At 42.1% G+C, this 15,073-nt stretch overlaps 1 pseudogene; it reads right to left on the bottom strand.

The window, feature by feature from the left end:
* Nucleotides 1-566: 566 nt before the first annotated feature.
* On the bottom strand, nt 567-14,515 carry LOC119719612 (annotated as a pseudogene).
* Nucleotides 14,516-15,073: the final 558 nt, after the last annotated feature.

Here is a 15,073-nt window from a genome sequence, read left to right on the forward strand (position 1 = left end):
CGTATCATACAGGGTGGATCACAAAAAAGGAAAAGCAACCGAGATATTATTGCTAATTGGAACACAAGTAGGGCACATGTGAATCAAAGGGAGATATCCTCTGTTAGGGTTGAATCTCCTCTTGAAAATGACACCCTGATCATGTCATCACATTCGCTATTTAGATAATTGCGCCACTTTTCATAATTGCGGTTTTTGTTGTGTCATAAGTTTGTCACAGAGTGGAAGGCTATGGTTGCCATAAAAAAGAGAGATTTCACCAAGGAAAGTGGCGCAAGTCTCTAAATAGAACGTTTCATAAAATTGTCACTGCTCAGTCAACCGTGAATGTAAGGACATGACCAGGGTGTCATTTTAAAGAGGAGATTCAACACTAACAGAGGATATCTCCCTTTGATTCACATGTGCCCTACTTCTGTTCCAATTAGCAATAATATCTCAGTTTCGAGGTTTTTTTTGTCCACCCTGCATAGCTATCTGTCCCCATATTTTGTGGTGTGGGGAGGGGGGGGGGGGGGGGACCAGCCTAGGCATAGAGTTTAACAACACGTCTAAGGACCTCTTGGTCACCTTGGCCTCCATGGTTGTTCTGGTTTAATATGTCCACATAAATTACATCCTATTTCTTTCAGCCAAAGATCGGAGAAATGACCACTGAATTAATCTGAAGGCAAAATTTCAAACTGTTATGAAGTGTTGCAGACTTCCAGCCCTTCCTGTTTTACAAGACAGTATCACAGTTTTTGCTAGAATTTGTTAAAAAATGAAAATTGTTTCCATAGATAACACCCAATATACAACCCCATCGTAATACAACCTAATACACATGGTAAATGCTTTCGGGCAAAATGGGGGGAAAAATATATAAATCTACATTCATAACTTGAAAATAATGGCACATTAATTATTGTGCATGCAAGTATATAAAAAACCCAATAGTCTGTCTCTATTACTTTTTTATTCTCATTATGAAATAAATTTATTTTACTAACTGACTAATGGCCATTGTTATATTCATGTTTTAACACTCTACGCATTTGTAACAGCACACAGAAAAATGAAATTTACTTATAATGGTCAACAACTCTTCTGTACAAAGAACTATTTAATTAAAGACTAACTGGAATGCTTTCTACGTAGGCCAAAGAAAATAATAAGTCGGTCTCTGGTCAGATTTTAATCATGCGCGTCAACCTTTTTTTTTCTTCAAATTGTCCGAGCTAGCTACAGCAGCGCCCTCTATTGCCGCACCTCCTCAAATTTTTGTACCAAGGAATGGGGAAATTGCACCAAGGCAAATGATGGAGGGCACCAAGGTAAAATATGGAGGTCCCCAATGTATATGAGGACACAACAAAAGCAAAATAGTACCCATCTTGTCTGTACGATCCAAGCTTCCAACAACAACAAAAAAAAGGCAAAAAAAAAAAAAACCACGCCGCCGCATCAATTCCGGAACTCTGGTCTGACCAGAGACCCAATCCTTTTTTTTTTTGCCCAAGTTGTTTAGTAACAAAATCATTCCACTATACAAGATACTGATCGTGGTTTTATATAGACCTTATTCAATAGGAAGCCATTTTTGATCATGTTCCCTGAATGTATTTTATAAATTGTAAACTGTTGAATGGGATGGTGCCAGACTACTTAAGTGTTCCTAGCCTCACTTTAAATGTGTTTAACAAAAGTTTCAATTATTCATCAGAGCATACTAGTATTGATTTGTAACTAACTTTACTTCATTGCTTTCCTTTCTATTCGCAAATTCAAAAAAAATGAAGAAGTAATCTCGCTTTCAATTTAATGTGGCCGACTCGTGAGTAAAGACCAACATCAGCTTCCGGCATGTCCGGCCAAGTCGATCTCGTGGTTTGCATATCTTCAAATAACCACCCAGTCAGGTTGTAAATGTACACGCTCCCCACAGCAGTGAGTATGCACCATGCATACATTGCTTTTACAAGATAACGTTGGTGAACCAATATTAAAATGTATAAAATCTTTGTTGGACATTTACTGAAAAATAAACATATAAAGGCAATAACAAGGCATAGGAAAGAGATTTTGAGTGTTCATAAAACTTAATTAATATTAAAAAAAAATGAGACAATCAAAACTTTCCCAGAATTAAGCCCAATTTCTGCCACATGGTTCGGAACTTCTGTTGACAAAAGGATAACGATTTTTTTTTTTGCACAAAATAACGATGGACGGTTCTTTGGCCCATGCCACCTGGTCAAAACTTGGGGTGCGGGAGAGGGAAGTATTTGCCCCCAAAACCATGTACTTTCCCTTCAAATTTTGGTTTTTCCCGTTTGTATTGTTTTGTTAACACTTCAGAAGGAAAGCCTGCCTCCAAATGTTATAAGAAAAAATTCATGAAAAATCCGAATGCTATGTTCTTTCTCTGTTTGGTTCCACTACCAGTTCCCGATACCCTGTCTGTTGGTCCATTTCCCTCTTGAAGACGACGTTGGGAAGTTGCCCAAGCAAGATCTCGGCGGTGGTGAAAACTTCCATTGTCCCCATGACGTGCCCACCTATAACCTGGAAGGCAAAGGATAAAAGACAATGTGAAAAACTCATGAAAGCAGACACATATAGCATGTCCTTACCTAGCCCCATAAATGTGGCCTATTTACCGGACTACCTCCGTAAATAAAGGCCACACTATCAGCTTTACTCACAACGTTAGCACTTGGTACCAAATTTATTTTCGCATTCTGGCTGCATACATACAATGTAGTTGATTTCTGCTTTAAAAAAAACACTCAACTTGTTAATAAAAAAATAATACGCAAGTGTTCAACTCTCATGTCATTTCCAGATCCTTTTTGGCTTCCGTTTGTGTGGAACTCAATTGCGCCATGTTCCAACTGAACAATGCTCTCGCTCAATATACAGGGATCGTTCACCTGTCAGTCACGCGGCACGCAGCATGCCCCGTAGTCTTGGCCCAAGACCGGCTTTGGATTATTTTCGTCTATGTGCAGTTGGTATATAGCGTGTGCGCGTGCTGGCAAGCACAGCCAAAGACATCAACGGTAGAGGGCGCTACCGGGCATGCGGCAGTAAATCTGGTAGTGTGGCCTTTACTTACAGAGGTAGTCCAGTAAATAGGCCAAGGATATGGGGCTAGTCCTTACCCAACTTGAGAATGAAAATTTGCAGCTTTGTTGAGGTAAATGAAATGCTATTTCATCCTCGAGGTGTGAAAAATAAAGACCACAGAGACCTAGCCTGCCACGGGCAATTTCCAAAGATGTGTCAACCGATGCATTTTTGGAAATTTCTATTAGTTATTGGTTTGTAATTTGGCAAATCCTTGAATGGTGAGTGCAAGCCTTGACATTGCTATTATTCGGCGGTTCAGTGCGTGACTTCGCATAGCTGCAGAACGTGTCCCGGATGCTGATTTCGGGCACAGTTAAAAAAAAAATGACTCGGCAACTTTTGAGTGAAATCCAGATCCTAGAATACTGTTTTCTCAGAACATACAGCTTTCCCTGAGCTAAAACTCCATCAGGCTAGTTGTTAAGCACGTGTCTTTAGATTTTGAGCACTTTTTTTGCTTCAAATGAAAAAAAATTAATGATCTACCCTACCTTTAACTTGAGATTTTTTTTGGACATGTTCTGCTTTTTGAAAGGAAGCCTTCACTTCCACAAAGTGATTTCTGCCAAAATTGATTACATCAAGCAGAAAGCGCTCAGAGAGCGTAAACCACCACCGAGGCTAAACAATTCCCCGCTGTATTGTCAGTACACCAAAAAGATAATAAATGGTGAAGAATCCTTTTAAAAAAATCCTCGATCCAGACCCAGATAAGGATCACTTCCCAATGTAATCGATTTGTACTTGCACCAAGAACCACCCCTAAAAAAGATTAATGTAAATCCGTCCATAACTTTTTGAGTTAACCTGTTAAAGCCTGAGTCCATCATTTGCAGCTATCCAAAAAAGTAACTGGTGTAATTATTGTTGAAAAACATACTGGTTGAAAGATAGTAAGGGGACTAAACTCCCTGTGAAATTATCCTTTCTGGCAAGCTCTCATTTTGAAGAAATCAACGAAAGAAGGCATTTCCAACGGTGCTTCTTAAGAAGCACCGTAGGAAAATTTAAATTAGTTGTTCGTTTTGTTATTTGGCGCAGCGGGCACAAGCATTGGAACGACACACACGCGCGCGCGGTTGCTATAATTCGTCGGATCAGTGCGCGACATCGCGTAAAGCTGCAATTCAAAACAATTCGAAACATGATTTAGCAACTTTTGATTTTAAATTCGGAATATGAAGCTGAAGCTGAAGCTGAGCTGAAACTTCATCTAGTAAGTTGTTCAGTATCCTTCATTAGATTTTGCACACTTTTGTTGCTTCAAACGAAGAAAATGCACTAATTACAAATGATGGACTATAGCTTTAACAGACAAACCAAACAATCAACCAACAAACTAAACAAATCCGGTGATAACATTTTTCAATTGTTGCCTGTTGTAAAGGGGTCCATGGTGTTTTGTACACCCGAGGGTGTACAAAACCCATGGACCCCAATCACGGCAGGCAACACTTGTTTTGTTATACCACGGTAATAGATTGCAACCGTCTGAAATTGTGGGTTTCCTCCAGTTACCGTGCAGTAAATCGCGGAAGTATTATTTTGGAAAGATCCGTGAATTTCTCCAAGAATGTTTTTAAACTGCACAGGAGCACAAATTAAGTTACCTTTTCCCAGAATAGACCAATCCATTAATCCCTACCCTGTTACGCACCAATCACAGCTGCGACTATGGTCTTTGTGCATCCATCCGGCATAATGCGTGTGTGTCCCTCCGACATGCATTCACGCCTGTGCGCGCTGTCTGAAGCCTCTTACCCAGGCAAATTCTATTATACAAGGCGGTGGAAACAAAGCTTTGAACAGTGGGGACGATCAAGGTGATGTACCCCTTGTGGCACATCACTCATGTACCGAGAAGTGCGCCCCTGACACAGTACAGGTTTTTGCTGCACATCACGTGCTTGGTTCTCGACCAATAAAAATCACAATCTATTACCATGGTATAACACAACTCCTTGGCGGCGGTAACAATTGTAGTGAGCCTACAACATACCTTTCCCTCCTCATCGGCAAGAGAAGCATGTAGGTGCATACCAGCAGTAGAGACTGTCCCTACCAGTGACACAATCTCATGATTACTAGTCAGCTTCACCACCTGAAAATCACATACATTTTGAAAACAAATATATTTTCAGCATGAAACGTTTTTTATTTCTGGAACTTTAGCAAAATTAAAGGGTGTTTAAAAAGCTGATTATGCCATGACTACCTCTCCTGAATTTTACTTTTCTTATGTAAAGGTCTAAACCTGTTCATGTGATTTGCTTTAGCAGTATTGACCTATCGCGGTTGAATTGCAATAGAATCACATCAACGCAGCTTGTGAAATATTGTCCAATTTACATGATATACAAATAGATGCGAAACGCGCAAAATCTGAGACAAACAAAAGTTAGTGTACAAAAACTCCATAGGGTTGTCTTAGGGGCGTGGCTAACTCGCAAACGGCGATAGGTCAATTACATGTACACCTGTCAGGTATTCTTTCATTCATTTTGTTTTGGCTGGTGGGGTGGGGGTAGTCCATGGAGCCAAGTCTCCTGTATAACGTCTGATAATTCTAAGCATGCGTGATGTCATTTCATTCTGAAATCAGGACTAAGACTGTGATTGGTCAATGTCGATGCCGCGTTTTTAAGTTGTAATACATGCACAACCTGTAAAAAAATGCTACTCATCGTGAGCGTGATGTTTACGCAAGTGGGTAGATCGAATTACGCCTGTATAGAAGGCGCCTGCTGATTGGTCTGTTTTGCGAGGTCATACGCAGTCAAGTTGCATAATTAATCGCCGAATCTGTATGCGTGTAATAGACCATGGTCGGCTTTGCCAGGGCCAGGGTCTGTTACATAGACTAGGGGAGGGTTGATACATGTATGACAAAAAGCAAGGATTCTTTGAAAACTTTCAAATGGGTCTGTCGTTTGCAGTATTGCAATATATTGGACAGTAATGTAATATACAAGTATCGGCTCCGTGCGAAAGTTCCCCCTCAATGGAAAGAAAGGGAGAGTTGGGAGAGACTGCCGGCAGAGACAACTGAATGCATTACTGAAAACGCCTGATGCTCGCGCAAAATGCTATATGGCTTTGTGCATATTTCAGAATAAAATTAGCCGTGAGTATTTCACACTATACGTGCATCAACCAGTATGCACACACAGCATAAAAAAAGCGGTAAAAAAGCGCCCTCTACTGTCATGCACGGAACCCACAGGATATACGTTTAAAATGCTTCCAATACATACTGTACTACAGTGTGTGCCAAAAAAAGTGCAACATTCAGAAAACATATAATTAAAACTGTGTAATGTTTTTGTCTTCAATGAAATTATATATTACATTAAAGCCTGACTATTTCTCAATCCACTCCTTTTTACCCCATTCCATTTGGATCCCTAGATCCAGAAATAGAAATCAATTAAGTGAAAAGAAGTTTACTTGGGCCATAAGCAATATTAACTCAAATTTCTTTTTTTTTTATTTGGCCAAACATCAGCCATTCTGCTACATCTTCTTTATATTACTTTAATAAGGACTATGTCAATTTAGGACAACCACAAATCTGGATCAGCAGCCAGTTAGAACAAGGCAGTGGATATTTAGCCGGAGACGGCAAACCTTTAGTAAACGTTAGCTTGCCGGATATGCACTGAACATGCGCAGTTACTGTTTTTTAGTACTTAGACATTTCCCAGTGACTAATTTTAGTCTGGCTCCATGCCAACATTATCGTTGTAACTTCGTATTCACAAGATGGGAATCAGACCATTTTACAATTTCGGACTTTATTTCCCTTTAAAAAAAATCCTCCAGAGCCACAAATCTGAAAGAGAAAATTTAATACTCTGCAATAAAATGTTTGAGACATGTTTAAATAATAAAAGAAGAATATTCTTATTTTTTGGGGATGGGAAAAAACCTCAGAAATGTTGCCAGCGGGGATCGGGATCAAACCCGGTCTTCCCGCTCATGAGATCCGTTGCTTATCCACTAGACCAAGAGTGCTACACAACCGTTGGTGGTAATTTAATATATCTGATAATTCAGCCCTATCTCAGAGAGTACAGCGCCCTCTGTTGATATGGATTGCCGCCGGCAAACCTTTAGTAAACGTTAGCTTGCCGGCATTAGCTCCGGCAAAATATCCACTATCTCAGAATAACGTGCAGTACCGTTTTCCTTAACCTGTTGACATCTACGTCAATTTCTCAAGGTCATTTAGCCAACGACGCACTAGCAGATCTCAGTCTTTAAATTGCCATCCTCCATGAAAGATTTATTGTGAGGTTCAGAACCTCATATAGAACCTCACCGTCTTGGAGTCTGCCAGCCTCAGCTCTGCACGCCTCACACTGCCAACACAGGACAGGATGCAAGCAGCCTGGATGCCTCTCTCCTCCACCAGCCTCCTCAACGATTCCTTGATGTCCTCCCCAGGATGCAGCCTGAGGGCTAGGCAGCTCAGTGAGGAGCTACAGGCCGGCGGTGCGCTGACTGATGATGATGATGATGATGATGCCGAGACGGATGAAGAGGAAGACAGCTCCTTGGTAGGTGCGGGTACTTTTTCTCCTCTGACATGCTCCTAGTATGAAGCAAAGCATTGGAACCATGTTTGATAGAGACTACAACCTGGGAGAAATGTCTAAATACGTTATGTGACTGTGAAGTAACTGTCTCTGTTGGTATGTGATTCTGAGAATGCCGTGCTGAATGCATTCCATATTCGAATATTCGATCATGACTTGAATATCCGAGTGGCATTTTTTGTATTCAAATATTCAAGAAATATGAACCAGTTTGAGGATATGATTGAAATATGTCTGTGATGTTCTGTTAACTCAGGGGATTCATAATGCAGTGTACCACCAAGAGTTTGCCATGGAGAGTCAATTTTTTCAAGTTTACGGTCGACAAAACACGGCCCACTTGAATGAGTGTCAGTAGACAACTTGAGCTTATTTGTTATACATTGGGGCATGGCGTTTTGCTGCCTCTCCCGTCGTATTGATAAAAAGGAAAGAAAACGGCAAACACACCTACTCGAATCATACGCTTACGAAACTACTGACCGGAAAAACTAACAATTTCAAATGTCCCGCGCTGCGAATTTGTCAACCAACTCCCACAATGCACTGGGCAAATTGAACTCTCTGTGGCAAACTCTTGGAGGCACGCAGCATTGCGAATCACCAAAATTGTTGAAGTTTTGTTTGTCAAATGCCACACTTTTGGACAAAAGTCCAGTTTTCGCACAAGCTTCCAGGAGAAAATTAAGCTCAAGTTTTGGCTTTAAAATCCTTTAAATCTTTTAATAATAATACCACATTTTCACGTCTGCTTTCTACGACCGTGCATCTGTGCAAATAGGCCCTGAACTTCTATACAAACTTTGAAATATTACCTGGTTCTCCACAACTCTCAGCAGCCTACTAGCTGACGGGGATTGGGTTTGGTTGTGGTGTGCTGACTGCATATTTCCCTGTGATGACTGGGCATGCTTCAAGCGCTGCTGCGTGTCTGTATGAGATAGTTGGACTGGATATACACTTCGTGGTTCGGACGTTCTCCCTGAGGTTTTTAAGAACATCTGGAGCAGAAAGAGCAATGATAAAAAAGTGCATGTGTATTATTACAGTGGAACACCGCTATAACAAACATCCCGGGATCCACAGAAATTGTTTGTAATAATGATCGTTCGGTATAGCAATTTTAAGCTGTTAGTGCTCTGATACTCACAATAAATAGCGCCCTTCAGAACTTCACTTGCACCTGCACGCCCTGGTAGATACTGAAACACGACTTTGAACATGTGCTGACTATTGAATCATGTAATTACACAGTTTTTGAGTTTACTACTACCTACAGCAAAGGGTGGCTTTCCCCTTCTATTCCTTGGGGAAATAATAGCCACTTGTCAGTCTTCTAGTTCCACTGATATTTTTCAACAAAACAATGTTCGGTAAGTTTTGTGCAAAAAAAATCGAGAGCCAGGGACGATGTTTAGTATAGCCGAATGTTCGGTTTGCGATGTTCAGTGTAGCGACGTTCCACAGTAATGCAATACCTAGATGTAATTTCATAAGGACTGTATACTCAGTGCTGTCAAAGATCTAGCATTCACAAGCTTGCTCGAGACTTGGACCCAAGACCCGCCAACCAGTGCACATCTTGCCACTCACGTACTGAGCCAGCATGGCTGGCTGACAAGTCAGCTTACTTGAGACTTGGAGCTTAGTCGAGACTTGGACCCAAGACCCGCCCACCAGTGCACATCTTACCACTCACGTACTGAGCCAGCATGGCTGGCTGACAAGTCAGCTTACTTGAGACTTGGAGCTTAGTCGAGACTTGGACCCAAGACCCGCCCACCAGTGCACATCTTACCACTCAAGTACTGAGCCAGCATGGCTGGCTGACAAGTCAGCCTACTGGAGACTTGGAGCTTAGTCGAGACTTGGACCCAAGACCTGCCCACCAGTGCACATCTTACCACTCAAGTACTGAGTCAGCCATGGCTGGCTGACTTGTTATTATTCATTCCCTGTTACTTGTGAGCTTTCTAGTGATTTGAACTAACGTAACGTCTCTACCTGTGTGACATCCAGGCTACTCACCTCGAACAGCTGGATCTCGTGTTCTTTGCTCATCCTTTCTCGCCTCTCCTCAGCGGCCGCCTGCTGCTCTAAGAAGGTTCGATTCAGCTCCAGGACAGTGTCCCGCATCCTCTCCATGTTCTCGTGGTTGAGTTGCTGCAGGGCGACCAGACTAATCGAGCCAGGCCCAACCCTGTCCCTGTCCATGCAGCCGCTGTCGGGTCGAGGGGAGTAGATGTGGGATGCCATGTTGCTTGGATCATGTCCGTGTGCAGCATCCTGAGGCTCGTACTCCCTAGGCTCATTGTCGCTCAAATTGGCACCATCTTGGAGGAACAAATCATCAGCTGTAAGAACATGAACCCTAAGCTCTTTCAAAAGACCGTTCCAGATCTTTCAAAAACCATCAAAAGGTTTGTAGAGGAGTTTACAGGATTAACTTGACAGTGTTGAGAATGATATAGGGATATTTGCAAAGAATCTTCCTGAATCCTACAAAATCCTCCACTACGCCAGAAAACAATGGCATCAATCCCAGTGTGAAATAATTGTGATTGGGCTCCAACTTCCTCAATCCTGCAAAATCCTCTAAAACCTCCGAGTGCATTTTGAAGGATCTGGTGGGTTTGAGGGTGTTATTCATTTTACGTATGGCAATGTAAATTTAATGAAACAGGGTTTTGTTTTTAGTATCACATGCACTCATGCAGTGCATTCCCCTGAACAAATGTTCACTAAGGCCAAAAAAAGTCTCTGGTTTCTGGTATGGAGCTTTCCCAAAAAGTGGTGCGGCGACGCGGCTTTTTTTTTTTTTACCTGATTGTTTTGCTTCAAATGTCGGCTGATGACTGCAAATGGTGCCCGACTAAACTTAGTGCAAATATATGGGAGTCCAGAGAGGCCACATAAAGCTTATTCTCGACCATAACCCAATCTAAAATCACGTTAAAATTGTGCAGCAGCAGGATTCCAGTCAAACCAGTGAGTTTGGCGGTTTTGAGACATCATCTTTCATTGAAAAAAACTTTTTCATTTTGCCGACGCGCATGGCTACGGCGACGCGCACGCATACCAGAAACCGGACACTTTTTTTTTTTTTGGCCTAATAAAGTCTTTATTAAAATTATGTGTCCATAAAAAAGTACCCCCAAAACAAAGGGATGATATGAACAAACAATAAACTGTTTACCATAAATATCATAAAATGTGGGTGTAAGCTTTCCATTGATATCTTGGATGCACACATTTGGTCATGCATCAGCAAGCTTCATTATTTTGAAAATAGTATGTAGAAACCCTCTTGGGACAGTTTGGGTAAAACATTGTGAACACAGCCAGACATGATACAAGTAGGTTCACTGCCTCTCGCCTCCAGGCGGAAAAACCGCCTCCCCCAAGTAGCGGGCGAGGCGGAGCCTCGTTATCCATATTATGCCCCAACTATAGCACTCAAACCACTGTCCCATCCTTGCTATTTGTTGGGATCAATAGTTGACCAATTCTACAGTTTGGATGCAACACAATTGAATTGACCTCAGAAAGCTACAGAATTATATCTGTTTTGGGCAACATGTTATAGTCAAATTTACCAGCACTACAGCCGTCATACAGCCTGCCATTCTCATCACCATCTCTGTACTCTATGGGCAGCAGTGATTCCTCTTGTCCCTCAAACTCTCCAGGGTTGTTGTGGAAATCCTGGCCCCAGACCCTCTCCAGCTGTTCGAAGAAAAGACCGGACTGCCGAGTGACGGACTTGCTGCAGTTGCTGCCGTTGCGCAGCTTGAGCTCCCGGAAACCCTTGCGCAAGTTCTTAGTCTTGTTCCGGCACTGGGCCGGCGTCCGGTACACCCCGTGCTCCCTGAGTCGTCGGCAGATCTCGTCGTAGACAGTGTTGTTTCTGAAGATGCCCCTGAGTTTTCTCTGTATGCTGGGGTCCCCCCAGATGGAGATGAGGTGTCTGGTGTCTTAACGGTCCAGATTTCACCACGGCTACTGTCCTCATTAGCCTTGATGTCACTAGGTGTTATGTCAGGCTTTGTATCCTGAGTGGCCATCTCCATTTATAACACCTGTGCGTAATAATAATAATAATAAGAATAATAATAATAATAACATGATTTATTGCGCCCATTTTCACAAGTTACAATGCACGACTATGGACAACTCAAGAAGACAAAGTTACAGAATACATGGAGAGAATAGATGAGTTTTCATGTCCAGTAAAAAAAAATAAAAAATTCGAGCGACATTTATGCATTATTCATAAATACCTAAGACAGTTTACGCATTCCTATCGGTCGAGAGCCCGTCACGTGGCCGGTCTTAAACGGATGATAAAGACATGGCTAGCTGGTCTTAAACACTTTTCCAGTGTCACAATAAAATGTGGACTCCTAAAAATCCAGTGCCTCTTATCGTTTCATTGGTTGAACGTTCACAATCCTCACGTAGGCATGCGCAACACTACCAGGGAGTCAGAATTTTATAGTTCTAAATTCAAAACGCAACGCGCCAGGTGCGTTCTGCGCGACATCGCGCAGAACATGATACGCGCGCGTCAATCTCCATAAAAGGGTTGTTTACATCTTACTCGCCAGCTGAACACTCCATTATTTTGCAAGAGGGATGTTTCAAACAGCATAAAGTGAATTTGTTGAACAAAATCGGGATGTTTTGAACAAATTATATGATTTTTTCTTACCGAAAAGGTATTTATGAATGGGAATAAATATGTGCTCCGTCGGTATTTATCACTCTGTTTAAGACCACTTAGAGTCTGGGTGCTGATAATTACCCTCGCCAGCACCCAGACTCTAAGTGGCCTTAAACAGAGTGATAAAAACCTCCGAAGCACACATTTATTCCCTTAGTAATATGGGCTATAGGCCTAAGTGTTAACGGGATTCACTTTTATTCACCCTTTTACTGCTTTATGTGTATGTACTGACCTAGCCCCATAAATGTGGCCAATTTACTGGACTACCTCCGTAATAAAGACCACACTTGGAACATACATGTACAAAAACATGTAGGCCCTAGCTAGAACGTTGTCAAATTTTGATTTTCACATTTAGGCTTAGTTTGTAGTTTGTTTTTGCTTTAGAAGCATAGGGCCTACTCACCCTCTTTAGAGGTAGTCCGAGTAACCCAACTTATCGCCTCTTTAATATTCGGACATGGTCTGGCGATTGTAGGGTCCAAGCTTATCCTTATAATTTTATATGCCGAGCAACACAATTCTGTCATTGACCCAAAAACCCAACATTGCCCAACAAAAACATCAGATTTACCCTCAAAACGGCCTCCAAATTACTAGATACGCCGCCTGAGGTACAAGTAGACATCTATAAATAAGATGGTTGTACTGAAGTTTACTTACGATCTGGATGAAAAGTGAAATTTCCCGTTCTATTCCATGAACTCCCCTCGCGATCATGAACACATTAAATTTCCGATTCTGTTTGAATTGCGATGTGGTCTTCATGCCCAGCGTTCATTCGATGGTCCCCGTATCCTGAGTGCGATTCCGTTACCGAGCGCACGCGATGCATCGATTATGATAATAAGTAGACTGGATCACGTTTGTAAACACAAGTGCATTTTGAATGGCAAAAGGGAGTTGGGAACTAGCTTGAACTGGTTTCCGCCCTTAAAAGCTGCCCTAGTTCCCGACTCCCTATTATCGTTCGAAATGTACATGTACTTGTGTTTACAAATGAGATCCAGTCTACTCATTATCATAATCGATGCATCGCACTCGGTAACGGAATCGCACTCGGGATACAGGGACCTTAAATATACGCTGGGCATGAAGACCACATCACGTCATTCAAACATTAACACAAGTCGGAAATTTAACGTGTTCACGATCACGAAGGGAGCTCTCGGAATTGAACGGGAAATTTCACTTTTCATCCAGATCGTAAGTAAACTTCAGTACAACCATCTTAATCATCGATGTCTACTTGTACCTCAGGTGGTGTATCTAGTAATTTGTAGGCCATTTTGAAGGTGAAATCTGATGTTTTTGTTGGGCAACGTTGGGTTTTTGGGTCAAGGCCTATACGGATTAGCTTGGACCCTATCGCCAGACCTAGTCCATAAATGTGACTGAAATACTTGACTACCTCCATATTGGACCCGTGAACGTGGCTATATAACGCCACGTTCACGGGTCTACTTCCATATATATGGAGGTAGTCAAGTATTTCAGTCACATTTATGGGACTACGCCAGACCATGTCCGAATTTTAAAAAGGCGATAAGTTGGGTCCGAGTTACTCGGACTAGCCTACTTTCCTACAACGCAGTGGCTATTGTTACGGCAGCCGTAACGCATTTCCAATTTTCTATCGTTACGGTAGTACTGCAACTTTTATAAAACTTTTATAAGAAAATATAAAATTAGAAGGAAAAAAGTGAATTTGAACGTTATGAAATTCGGACTTTATTTTCCCTTTAAAAAAAAATCTTCCAAAGCCTCAGGTTAGAAAAGGAAAAAAAATTGAAAAAAAAACTGAGATGCAAACCCGCAACCTCGCGGTGCAAAATCCTACCCTCTATCGACTGAACTGTTGCACTGCTCGCTAAAATGTGGGGAAACAAATAGCTGGAGTTACCCAGCCCTGAGTTTTATCATTGGGTTGTCATCTAGGGCTGGAGCGAGTTTTTCTCGTAACTTGTAGTATAGGCAAAACATTTTGGAAAATGTTCAATTTTGTCCCCGTTACACACTAATTGCAACTGCAACTCACCCCAAACTTGCCTGGAATAACCATTACACAGGTCCTTGAAGTAAAAAACGATCCACGATGAAGATTCAGCCTACAATTGCAGTGAAAACAGGAGGAATAACCGCTAACCTGACAACCTTTCAGGCATGGCCAGGACTGCAATTGGTTTGTGCACAAAAAAAATTGTGTACAATGAATGGCGGTCGAATAACAGGCACAGAGAGCGATCGCTGTCAACTACTCGGTTTTGCCGGCTGCGCTGGCTGTTGGCGCATGACGTCACGCGGAAGCGTAAAACCCGATGACTGTTTCATGCACTATTGGTTGCGGTTCCAGTACCAAAGCTGTGATGCGAGTGGTAAACCCTATACTACAAGTTACGAGAAAAACTCGCTCCAGCCCTAGATGACAACCCAATGATAAAACTCAGGGCTGGGTAACTCCAGCTAGGAAACAAATAATTGTATACCTGCGTGCGTATCAAAAAAGTATCGTAGAGGGCGCTAAACAACGGCTGCCGTAACGATAGCCACTTCGTTCCTACAAAGCTTTGTAAAATAGCTAGGCCCCCTAGCCATTGCTAGCTGTAGCTGCAGGCCCCCTAGCCATTGCTAGCTG

Source organism: Patiria miniata, unplaced genomic scaffold (genome assembly GCF_015706575.1).
Source record: "Patiria miniata isolate m_02_andy unplaced genomic scaffold, ASM1570657v1 HiC_scaffold_13, whole genome shotgun sequence".
Classification (NCBI taxonomy): Eukaryota; Metazoa; Echinodermata; class Asteroidea; order Valvatida; family Asterinidae; genus Patiria; species Patiria miniata.